The sequence below is a fragment of the Telopea speciosissima genome, chromosome 1 (assembly GCF_018873765.1).
Source record: "Telopea speciosissima isolate NSW1024214 ecotype Mountain lineage chromosome 1, Tspe_v1, whole genome shotgun sequence".
Lineage (NCBI taxonomy): Eukaryota > Viridiplantae > Streptophyta > Magnoliopsida > Proteales > Proteaceae > Telopea > Telopea speciosissima.
Window position 1 is genome coordinate 70,411,970 of NC_057916.1, and position 11,930 is coordinate 70,423,899.

General features: G+C 38.4%; 1 pseudogene; it reads left to right on the top strand.

Annotated features, from left to right (window-relative positions):
* The first annotated feature begins 2,895 nt into the window (after window positions 1-2,895).
* LOC122658952 lies at window positions 2,896-8,882 on the top strand (annotated as a pseudogene).
* Window positions 8,883-11,930: the final 3,048 nt, after the last annotated feature.

Here is an 11,930-nt window from a genome sequence, read left to right on the forward strand (position 1 = left end):
CTCGGTTCTATTTTTTTAGGTGAAATACTCGAAATTTTGTTCAAGAACATGCACACTTTGCGTCCTCACACTCCAACCCCAACTGAGATGTAATCTGAAACAAAATGATTTTGAAATCAAAATTTAACGATTCATGGAATAGGGAAAAGTATCCCTAGGCCACTAGGGTTTCTTAAACCTCTTCATGGGGAATTTTTTTTGAAAAACAGAACGCTGCCTGGTTGCGTGGATCTTCCATCGAAATAGGAGTACACAAAATTACCGTCCCACCCCACCTGCCTCCCTAAAATAAAATTCAATCATCCATGTTGATGCCCTTGCACACGCTTTCATTGGCCCCATGTGACCAAACAACAATCTTTTGCCCTTATTTTTTTATTTTTTTTTTCAAAAATGATTTAATTATGGAAAGAATAATGCTGCCCGGTTGTGTGGCCCCTCCACAAACACATGGGGTAATGAGGGAATGAGCAGGGGCATTGACTCGGTGGATTTTTCATTTTGTAGGGGGGTGAAGCGGTCATTTCAGGGGAGTTGTGTCAAGGAGCAAGGGCCATACAACCAAGCAATGACAACATTATTTTTCCCTTTAATTATTCTCTGTGAAGGGTGTAGGATCCCCTGACGACTTAGAGATCCCTTACCCCATAGTACCACAATTTTAAAATGTTTTTGGCTTGAACACCCCCAAATTTCATCTTCAATTGTTTTTTTTTTTGAGAAGAAAACAAATAAAAACACTATTGAAAAAAGAAAAGTACAACATCAATAGATCCAGAGGCCGCGATAGATAGTTTTTCACTATTAGCCTTAACTGCTAGCCTTTGGAAAAATGAAATTACAATATTATCCACATTTATAAAAGGGCTAAAGTTTTCTATGTCGCAGCGCAACCTGTGCCTAGGCACATGGGCCTGGCTTTTAGGGGGGGTAGGATATTCATTTCGCCCATCCCATGTGTTTGGGTGCAGCCTGCGCCCCCGGCACAGAAAACATTTAGCTTTATAAAATATGGCAGCCCCCTGAGCAAAATATGTGATAAAATGTGGAAGGAGTTCCATGACCACAGATTTGTAAAAGGCTCCAAATTCATATCCTGCAGACCTTTCAGGAGGTCTCTCTAGCTTTAGCCTCAACAAAATGAAAAATTGTTTGTCAAAATATAATCCAATTCTATCAGAACAACAAAACCCTGGTACAGAAGACCATATGCCCATCTTAATACATTTAAGAAAATGTTACAATGTCCTGCACAAATCAAAATAGCATATGTTAAATTTGGAAGAGAAAAATTAACCAAAGAGGAGGTAGAAATACAACATTGTTTGGTCAAAGGGGACAGATCCTCATAAACAAATGGGGATAATCGCATGGCGACGATCCAACGATTAATATTGTCCAAAATCATCTTTAGGTTAGGTGTAACATGCGAGATAACAACATGATTTGTGTGCTTCCAAATGAAATAGAAAGTAATAGACATCACACTAAGAACCCTCTTATATGTCAATTTTGTTAACGATTGTGAATTAAAGAGGCCAAGAAAAAGAAACCAAATCGATGTGCTGAAAACATATTCAGTTCTTAGACCCAATGGGCCAACTACCCAAATTCTTCTAGTGAAATCATTAAATATATATATATATATATGCCATAAGGATTCTTGATGAACATAACATAACAAAAAGGGCAACATAGATCCAAATCCAACCATTCTCATAATATGACACGAAAATGAACTCTCATGGAGCACTCTCCAAAGATGAATTTTGAATTCAGGGTGGATATTGAGTTTCTAAAAGAAACTCCACCACTTAGAAGAGGAGGGGAACCGATTGATCTCCCAAGGTAGTATGAAGAAGATAAACATCTATCCTTACATTAGAATTTCGCTGCCAATTTGGTAGTGAAATGTCCACTGTTTGAAAGACACACCACCACCAGTCTTATGAGGAAGATAAAGGAATTTTAAAGACTTCACAAACCAAGGTTGAGGGTTGGTAGAGAGAAAGAAGATTCACATTCCAAGAGTTTGAAGAGATAAAATCACATACATTTGCCTTGGAGTCATGATTAGGAGGTTGGGATGGAAAAGGAGCCAAAAGTCCAGTAGGAATCCAAGGTTCATATCAGAAGAAAGTTTCCTGTTGAATCTCTCTTTTCCGTAGTATCATTTATTAGAGAGAAGGAAGAATACTAGCAATGCTATTCCATATCCAAGACTCCTTTGAAATGGATTTCTTGTCAAAAATAGATCTATTAAAGAATTATTTTGCTCTTAAGGTTATAGCCCATAGTTTATTTCAATAGTTGGACTTGAGCCGATAGGACTTTCCAAGTTTCAACCATATCTAGGGATGTTAACGGATTGGATTCGGATCGGATGTGTTCGGAGCCGGATATTCCTTGACCGAATACAAATACCTCTAAACGGATTCAGATGCGGATTGGATTCGAATTTTCAACCATCCGTTTACATCTCTTCCAAATATACTCGTGAGTGGTGACTCGTAGAAGCTCAATTGGAAATTTGGAATCAGTGTTTCAGTTGTTCTTACCGGATCCGACTCCTCTACTTCTACCTACCCATACTGCCGTGTACGCCCCACACACAAGCAAGACGGAATGTACCGCCTTACCCCTGCCTAAGCACCTTGCCCGAGCGGAGGTAAGGCGGGATTTTCCACCGCGCTTGTGTGTGGGGGGGGCACGGCAGTACCGGGCAGGCGGAAGTAGAGGAGTCGATTAGGTTCTTACCTCATCCAGTCATCCTCGGAAACTCTTCTATATTACTATTTCTTTCCTTCTCAAGCATTTGACCACACCTGAGGCTGAGGAGAAAGTTTCCATTACTCGTCTTCGAGTTTCGAACCCATCAAGTAAAAGCAGAACTTGACGTTGCACTTCTATTGAAAATCAAACACACAGAAGGCCTTACAACCGCTATCGATGGCTAACCACTCTGACGATTTAGACGAACTCCTCGATAGTAAGTTTAAGCAACAAAAACTCTCTTGTTTCTCTTTCTCCCTACCTGTCTATGGGTTTGTGTTTTGAGTGTGGATTCGTTAATGTTCTTAGGCGCTTTGGACGATTTTCAGAATCTCAACCTTGATTCTTCTATCCATAGGTACGACTTTTCCTTTGCAAGTTCTACAGATATCCTCTTTGGTTCCCGGCTTTGAGTTCATGTTTTTTATTCATTTTTTCTTTAGGAGTGAAGATGGTGAGGAGAAGAAACAAGAAAATCCTGTTTTGCCCACTGGGGTTCAGGGTTTGGGTGCTGGGTTGCCTGATTTTAGAAGTAAGAAGAAAGGGAAGGAAAAGGTTTCCAAGGAATCTTATGTTTCGGAGGCACTTGAGAAGCTGAGGGAACAAACTCGGGAAGCTGTGCGGGAGTTAGAGTCGGTGACGGCAAAGGCAGGTGCTGATGATTTGGGGAAGGATAGAATGATGGAGGATTTTGTTAAGCAGTTTGAGGAGCTTGCTGGGTCTCAGGTATGCTTGAATTTTGAATTGGTGTCTAGGATTGTCTTACGCTCATGTTGTGCTGCTGAATTTTGTGTTTGACTGTTACATTCGGTTTCTGCTCTTGGAGTTTTTGATTAAGTATTGGTTATCTTTGTAAAAATTGTTAGTATGTTCAATGTAACCGATTTGAACTTACTCAAATGGGCTACAATATGACATACAAATATAATTCTTCTAAAACCATCCAGTTTTTAGGAACTACAAAAGTGTTTTCAAGGGAGGAACTTTAATGCTGGAAGTTCCTCTTTTTCACCTTTGAGTATGGTCCATTAGAGTTCCTGGTTATCTCTGATGTCATACTCATCTTGGATGGACCCTAGAATAGCTCACAGTGTGAGCTGGAAATCTACAATCCCTAGAATTCATAAAAAATGAAACCTCACCCAGTTGTTGGGGGATGTCCTTGCTGTTTGAAAGATAACCATCGATAATTAATCAATCAAATTCTTTTGTGTGAAGTATAAGCAGGAGGACAAAAATTGTTGATGTTTCACAGTGAAACAGCCAAATGCTTTAACCCCAACAGAAGAGGGATCAAAATCATGTAAGAGCCCTAGAGAAGTGCATAATCTGCTAGTCCTTCACCAAGGGAAATGCAATGTATACATTTTTTGAAGATACAACTTGTATAAATTTCTTCAATGATACAGCTTCTCAAATTCCTCCTCTTTGTTTTCTAGTGTCCCCATTTTGTATTTTCGGTGTTAAAAGAGTGTTATTCTGAGTACAACTACATTCCGGCAAGTTCTAAACCTTGAAGTTTCATGTCAGACTATGCAAAATGCATTCATAATTCTTAAATATGTAGAAACATACTTCCTAATTGAAAAACAAGTCCAAAGAGGTACTTGCGAGAAGTCTAAATGCCTTTTTAACTCTTTAATTAAATACACCCATAAAAAATGTGAGGTTACTTCTTCATGTACAATTTGAGCTTACATTTTTCCTTTTTTTGTGGTTGGCTGATCTGCATTAGCTTGCGGGTTTAATACCTGCTATTCTGCTATAAGGCATCGTGTGATTGATCGTGCAACTTGTTGCTTGAAAAATTCTTGTTCTCATTGACTTTTGACTGAAAAAAAGGTTTCTCTTTGGCCTTGAAATGTTGTGATATTTCTGATACAGAGAGCATAATTCCTCTAAATGAGGTGGTGCATGGAAATGCTATCATTTATTACTTCAAAAGGCATGCAGGATGTTTTTCTGTGCAAACTTTAGTCATTTTCTAAAACATCTTTAGCAAGGTAACAATATCATAGAAGAAGTATTGGAATTTTATAGGTTGTTCTGCAATGTGCTTATCAAGAAAAAGTAAGTCCTGCATTGGAACCTAACCTCCTTGAGGATGAAGAGATGCAAATTCCAAGATATGTTCAAAGGCCAGCTGTTAGATGGTTGATATGCAGTGGGGAGCAACTGATGACACTTTTCATTTTGTCCAAAATTCTAAGCTGGAGATGTGTCGATGGTTGAAGGAAATGTGGCACAATGGTAGCATTCCACGGGGCTCTTGTTCTAGCGTTTCACACACACAGTGTTGAGTCATGATAAGAGAATCGTGTCTAATCTTGTGGGAATTGGGACAGTTCTATCTGTGTTGAAGTGAAGAGTCTTTACACAACATAAACATCCAATAAAAAAAGGTCATGATAAGGGATCACCTGTATTCTTTTGGAAATCGGGATACTTCTACGTGGCATTTGAAAAGAAAATGTATTCATTAAGGATGAGAAGAGTACCTAAATGTAACCCCATACTAATTTCTGGGTGATGTACTGGAGGATAACGATGCCATTAGATTACCTTTTCATATTCATCTCTAATAAATTGTCATGTTTATTTATTTTATAATTTTTTTAAATTACTCAGATACACATTTTGAATGCATAGACTGCACTTTGCACAAATCAAAAATTTTTGGGGATGGGGTGGGAGATGACTTTTAACTTTTGATGGAGAAAAATGATAGATAATTGCCTTTAAAATATTTTAAAGGCTTAAATTAACATTAATCTAACATGTTACTTCTCGTTTTTTGTTTTTTGTTCAGAAAGAATTTATTAAAGAAGAAAGTAACCTTGTTGTAACCCCAAATTATAGAACAGCTATACCAGGCTAAGCCAGCTAAAGGATACTAAATTGAAAGGAGGACCTTTCACTCTTCCAATAAGGGCACACGTTCTCTGTCTGGGAGCGCATCTGGGCACAGATTGCCTAGACACATAGGGTGGGACATGGGCGGGGTTTGGGTCATCTAGGGGGGGTTGGTCATTTCGCACACCCCCCATGTGTCTGGGCGCACCTTGCACCCCCAGTGCAGAGAACTTTATCCCTTACAATAAATTGTAAATGTTTGCTGAATCTTTGGGGTTGGGAGTTCCAAATTAACATTCTTTATTCAAATCCTTCTAATTCTTAAATTGATTGTTGTTCTTAATATTTCAAAATAGTGTTAAAGTCTTTAAACTAGTGAAATTTGTGTTGGTGCATGTGTTCATCACCCAATTAACTCCTTACATAAATGAGTTACTCGAGTTAATAAATAGATGTTTGGATATCATGGTTGCTTAAGGTGGTTTAAATTGTGCTTGTAGAAACCGTGCTCAGAGGGCCAACGGTGCAACGGTAAGGTTGCTCCATTGCGACCTAGTGGTCGCGGGTTCAATTCGGGAAACAACCTCTCTGCAAACCAGGGGTTAAGGCTGCGTACATTATGATCCTCTCCAGACTCCCACAGTGGTGGGAGCCTTGTGCACTGGGTACGCCCTTTTTAGAAACTATGCTCGTTGATTCTCTAAACCATGCATAGCTTGATTAATTAGGTGTATTACTGCAAAAATGTTGCAACATATTTAATCGATATATTGCTGCGTATGATACTAATCCTTTGGGTCTTTATATATCATGTTTAGCCTAGTAACCTTTGTCAGATTGATGGAATTGTGTCTCAAGGAGTGATAGATAGAAGTAAAGCAACATTCTGGCTCATTTCTTTCTTTCTATCTTTTTTGTTCTTCCCGAATGCTGGAATCTTTGCATGTATCTTGATCCTGTTTTTCCAAGAATTCTTCTTTCTAGTTTTCTCGTAGTCAAAGTTTTTATTTCATAGACTTTTTTCTAGTTGCTTTTGAGGGTTAGAAGTATGGATCTTCATTTCTTTTGTTACTTTGTTTTGCGTAGGACATGGAATCTATTGTGGAGACTATGATGGAATAGCTTTTGTCTAAGGAGATTCTTCATGAACCCATGAAAGAAATTGCAAAAAGATATCCAAAGTGGTTGGAGGACCATCAATCATGTTTGAGTAAGGAGGACTATGATCGCTACAGTCACCAATATGAGCTCATAAAAGATCTAAATGAAGTTTATGAAAAGGATCCTGGGAACTTCCCCAAGATCATAGAACTCATGCAGAAAATGCAGGAATGTGGGCAACCTTCGAATGATATTGTGCATGAGCTTGCTCCAGATCTAGATCTGACCAATCTCATGTAATTGTAAGTGTTCTATGGTAGTTTTTAGGATTTAGTTTTTTCAAGCATGTATATGTTCTTTAGGGTGTCCTTTGTTGTTTTATTTCATCTTGTCTTGTTTTGTGATGCTTTTAAAGTTGGGCAAGTTTATGTGACAATGTGCAAAATATTGCTTAAGATCATAGTTGTCACGGCGTCTAGGCAGACCCAAGGCATTGGAGGGGGCCTGGATGCAAGGCGACCAAAATGCCCGCCTAGGTGACCACGGCGACACTAGTTGTCAAGGCCCCTGGATGCTAAGGCGGTTACCTGGGTGACGCCTTGACAACTATGCTTATGATATCCTTCCTGGTCTAAAGAAATGGCTAGCATGGTCTGCAAATTAGGCAACAAAATGAAAGCATGTTTTTTTCCCATGTTTTGTTTGGATATCTCTTCTTGTCTAAGCTTGATGCCAAAGGCTTCTATTTTTGCTCTTTGTTTTTTGTTGGGGAGGGGGTGGCTACTGTTGTAGGTTATTATTAGGAAGGAAAATCTCATTCAATGTTGATCATTCCTTCAAATCCCATACCAAAGGCCAGGTAATATTGCTAACAAAAAATGCAGCAAGTTTATCCTTGCAATGGCTGAGATCACTTAGGTTGAAATTCTCCACAAGATCAGTCATTGGTCATTGCTGTTAGAAAACTGTGCCAGTAGCAGTAGCAATCACATCCTTCTGTTCTATCTTCACGCAGACAGTTACCTTCTAAGAGCTGCTGACTGTCATTTCGCTATGGCCTGAATTCATTCGATTGTTACTATGTAAAATGACCTGCCAACACACTTAATGTGGCAGTAGTAGCAGATACTGTTTTTAACAAAAAGGAGAGCCACCATAACTCTTTGGTTTTGCTTTTTATATCTTTAGAAGAGGTTGTTATTTGGGAGTTGAGTTTAGGAGAAGAAAATAGAACAACCATGTTGCATATGTCCTTGTTAATTATAATGCCAAGACATTCCTTCCACTCTGATATCTCTTAAGAAGCCCAAAATCTGTGGACTTCATTTTCTCTGAGACATCATTTGCATGTCATATTATTCTGGAGTGCTTCCATGCACAGAGCATTTTAGGCTATGCAGTGTAATTCATATTTGAAGGTGAGATAGTTATTCTACATCTTCAAATACGAGATTATGCGCTATTTTACTCCAACCTTCTTCTTTGTTCCAGTTATGGTAACAAGATCAAAAGAATTGTGAAATAAGTTTTCAACGGTGGTGATGATAAAGGTGTTGTAGGTATTGAAATTTGAAAGTCTTTCTGAACTGGAAAATGGATTTTGAAGGGACATTTTGATGAAATGGTGTAGGATTTAATTTAAATCGGTGATGAAAGGTTATAGTTTTCATAGAATCTTTTGTTAAAAGTAGATTCCTAGGTATTTCTTGCTTGATGTTTGAACATGCTGTCAATAATTCATGTATTCTGTATCTTGGTATATCTGACATTTTGGATCTTCTGTGGTCTCTATATATATTTTAGTTTTCTAATAAGATTTGTTGGGGAATCTATAATTTTACACTTTGGAATCAATTTTATTTTTTTTTTGATTGGGTGGTTTGGGGGGGGGGGTGTTTAAGACACTTTGTAATCTTTATGTAAACATCCTTTTTTTTTATCTCCCATTGCCTTGCCAGGGCTGTTTCATATTTTGTAATGTTTTTTGCCTTCTGTGTCTCAGATGTCGTTGCTAACATGATCTGCCATTTTTTTTTTCTTTCTCATGCAGGTCTCCAGAGATGCTTGAATCTCAATCAAAATATTGTATAATGTAAAGGATGAATCCATACATCTCTTTTTCTCCCTTCCCCTTTCCCAAATACCTTTTCTTTTCTCTTTTAACGTTCTTTCGCAAGGTTTGGATGAATTTTGGTGGGGGAAAGAACATAAAGATTCAGTGTTACTAAGCACTTTGTACACTCTGATGAACACTGTCATGCAAAGTCAAACCAGATCCAGGTTTAGTGAACCATGTGGATGTGCATCAATGGTAAAGCTTTATATGTTTTGGCACTGGTCTTTTGGCTATCAGTCTTGGGGTTTCCTCTTGGTTGAGATTTAAGAATGAGACATTTTATGATAGAATCCCTGACCTAAAATTATCTTATTCTTTTGTTGTTAAATTCCAATTCTCAGCCCTTAAAAAAGAAAGGAAAAAACCTTAAATTTGGAAACGTAGAACCTAAGCCTTAGGGTGCTCTGCTCTACTCTAAAGTGGTTCAGATACAGTGAGCCCAACAAGACTTGGGGGGGGGGGGGGGAGAGGAATTAATTGGGTAATATGTTTATGTAATATGTTTATGGGAGATAGAACGCTACCTGGGTGTGTGCGGTGCATTGCCCCTGTGCCTGGACATGAGCGGGTGAAATGACTGTTGCACCCTATAGAAAGGTTGATTTTCCCGGGGGCATGGTGGTCATTTAACCCACCCTTGTGTCTAGGTGCAGGAGCAGCATACCACATGTGCCCAGTAGCATTTTCTTTTCCTATGTTTATTTATTTATTTTTTATGAAGGACAATATGTGTAGGAGTATTCCTTACGCCACCGAGGCCTTCAAATAGCATTGAGAGGGTATTACGCAAGGGATAGGGGTATTATCGCTCATTTGTAAATCAGGGGTGGGGAGGAGGGGGCATTGAAGCACAACCATCTATGGCTGTAAGGATCTTTCATCTTATGGTGAAGGAAAACTTTTTCATGTCTTTATAAGGCGAAAGTTTTCCGCTACCCATGGAAGAGGGTTCACCCATCATCCTAGGGTCTTAATTAATCTCCTTATAATATGGATAGAAAATACTCCTTGGGTTCACCCATCATCATAGGGTTTTAATTAGTCCCCTATAGTATGGATAGAAAATCCCCTAGGTTCACCCATCATCCTAGGGTCTTAATTAATCCCCCTATAGTACGGATAGAAAATGGAAATAAATCCTCTCCAGTGTGGATCCAACAGTTAGAGGAACTCGGGATACGTATCCGGATGCTTCCAACCATTGGCTCCACGTTGGAGGGGCTGGCACCCTGGAGAGGATCCAAGTCCATAGAAAATACTGCTCCCACAGTTCCCAATACTCATCTCAAGGTACTTCCTCCTTCCGCGATGGGTAAAGGGAAACTTAGTCTTTTATTTAAGGAAAAAGGAACGCTAACCGGTGCTGTTCTTGGGTATGTACTTGCTCCCAGACACAATCCAGCGAGAAAAGACTGGAGCTACCCCTAGTCCTTTGGTTATACATTACATCCATACGCTTATCAAAAGATTGCCAACTTACCTTTGCTCCTTATACAACACATCCCCTCTTACCCTAAAAAAAAAAAGATACAACAGATCCCAACTCTTTCATTGGACCTCGTTCCTCACTTTCAACCCCACTTGCACAAAACCAGAGCTTTCTCACGACAAGCAGTGAAGAGCCTCTCTCGAGCTGGTACGCCTCCTCTCTCTCTCTCTCTCTCTCTCATCTCATTTTTTCTGTTTTCTCTGTTTTCTCTTCCTCCTTCTCTTGACTTTGCTTTCCTTGTTATATAGTTTTGTCATTCAAACTTATTCTGGCTCTTGATTTTGTTTTCCTTCTTATATAGTTTTGCCGATTCAAACTTATTTTGATGCTTCTTCTATTGTTCTCGTCCACGAAGTGATTCTCCCATTGTTGCAGCTGTCCTTGCCCTGATTGCCCCATAAATTGACAAAGAGTCGTAAAAGGTAAATATAAGGTTTCTTTCTTGCAGTTTTGGCTTCAGATTTATTGCAAGCATGGGTTTTTATTTGAAAGTTTGTTGAAGTTTTTCCCCCTGCAATCATTGTTTTGGTTTATTTTCTATGTAATTACTAAGTACTATTGGATTCTAATCAAGCTATAGATGTCAGATTTTTCCTTTGCCACTTTGATTTTCTTACAAATATGGTTCTGCAATTCAGATCTTCCACATTTCTGAATTTAGGAAAGTATTCAGCATAAATATGAATAAGGATCTGATAACTGACGGATGACTAAGGGTGTTAAACGGTCCGGTTTCGGTTAAACGGTTCAGTTTTAATTTAAACGACCCTAATTTTAAAACCATAACCGAACCATTTATTAAATGATTTTGAATAAATGGTTTCTGTTTAATTTTGACATATTTATGTACATTTAAGAGTGTTAAATGGTTTATTCGGTTAAATAGTTTGATTCAGTATAAATCGTTTAATTAAACAGACTTAAATTTGAAACCATAACCGAACCATTTATTAAACGGCTTCACGGTTTCGGTTTGATTTTGACATCCTTATAGATGACTGTATAATCCCCTTATAGGGTTACTGATATTCATTTCCATTTGTTGGATCCAGATCCAATGTGGAAACCCAACTACTAAAGGCCAGTCAACTAGAAACGGCTCAGCTTCATTATACATATATTATAAGCAAAAATTACTGAAATAAACAAAAATAAGCTTTGTCCTTGTGTGCCTTGTTATTCATAGATAAGGTGATGGATTCCTTCATTGAAAGTCGATTCTTTCAAGATATCCATATATGGGTATCAAGTAGATTCCTAATAACATTTTTCTAGTTTTCAAGGCCAATTTTCTACCATATAGATTTGGAATTGAGCATTTGATCTGAAACTCTATTGCAGCTCTTTTTTTACTTACTATGAGCAATACAATAAGACATACATGGTTGGATTCATCTATTCATGCTAACTTTCTTCTAATTAATCTCTTTGATGAGACTGACTTGATTGGTTCTTGATCCTATCATCATAAGAAAATTGAAAGTGAACCCAAACTATTATACATTGTTGTATTTGGCTAATGGTGAGGTGGTTTTGGACAATTTATCTCGTCTCCAGGGAGCCTAGCACGCCCAGGGTGTTGCCAGCCGTTGGGCTGTG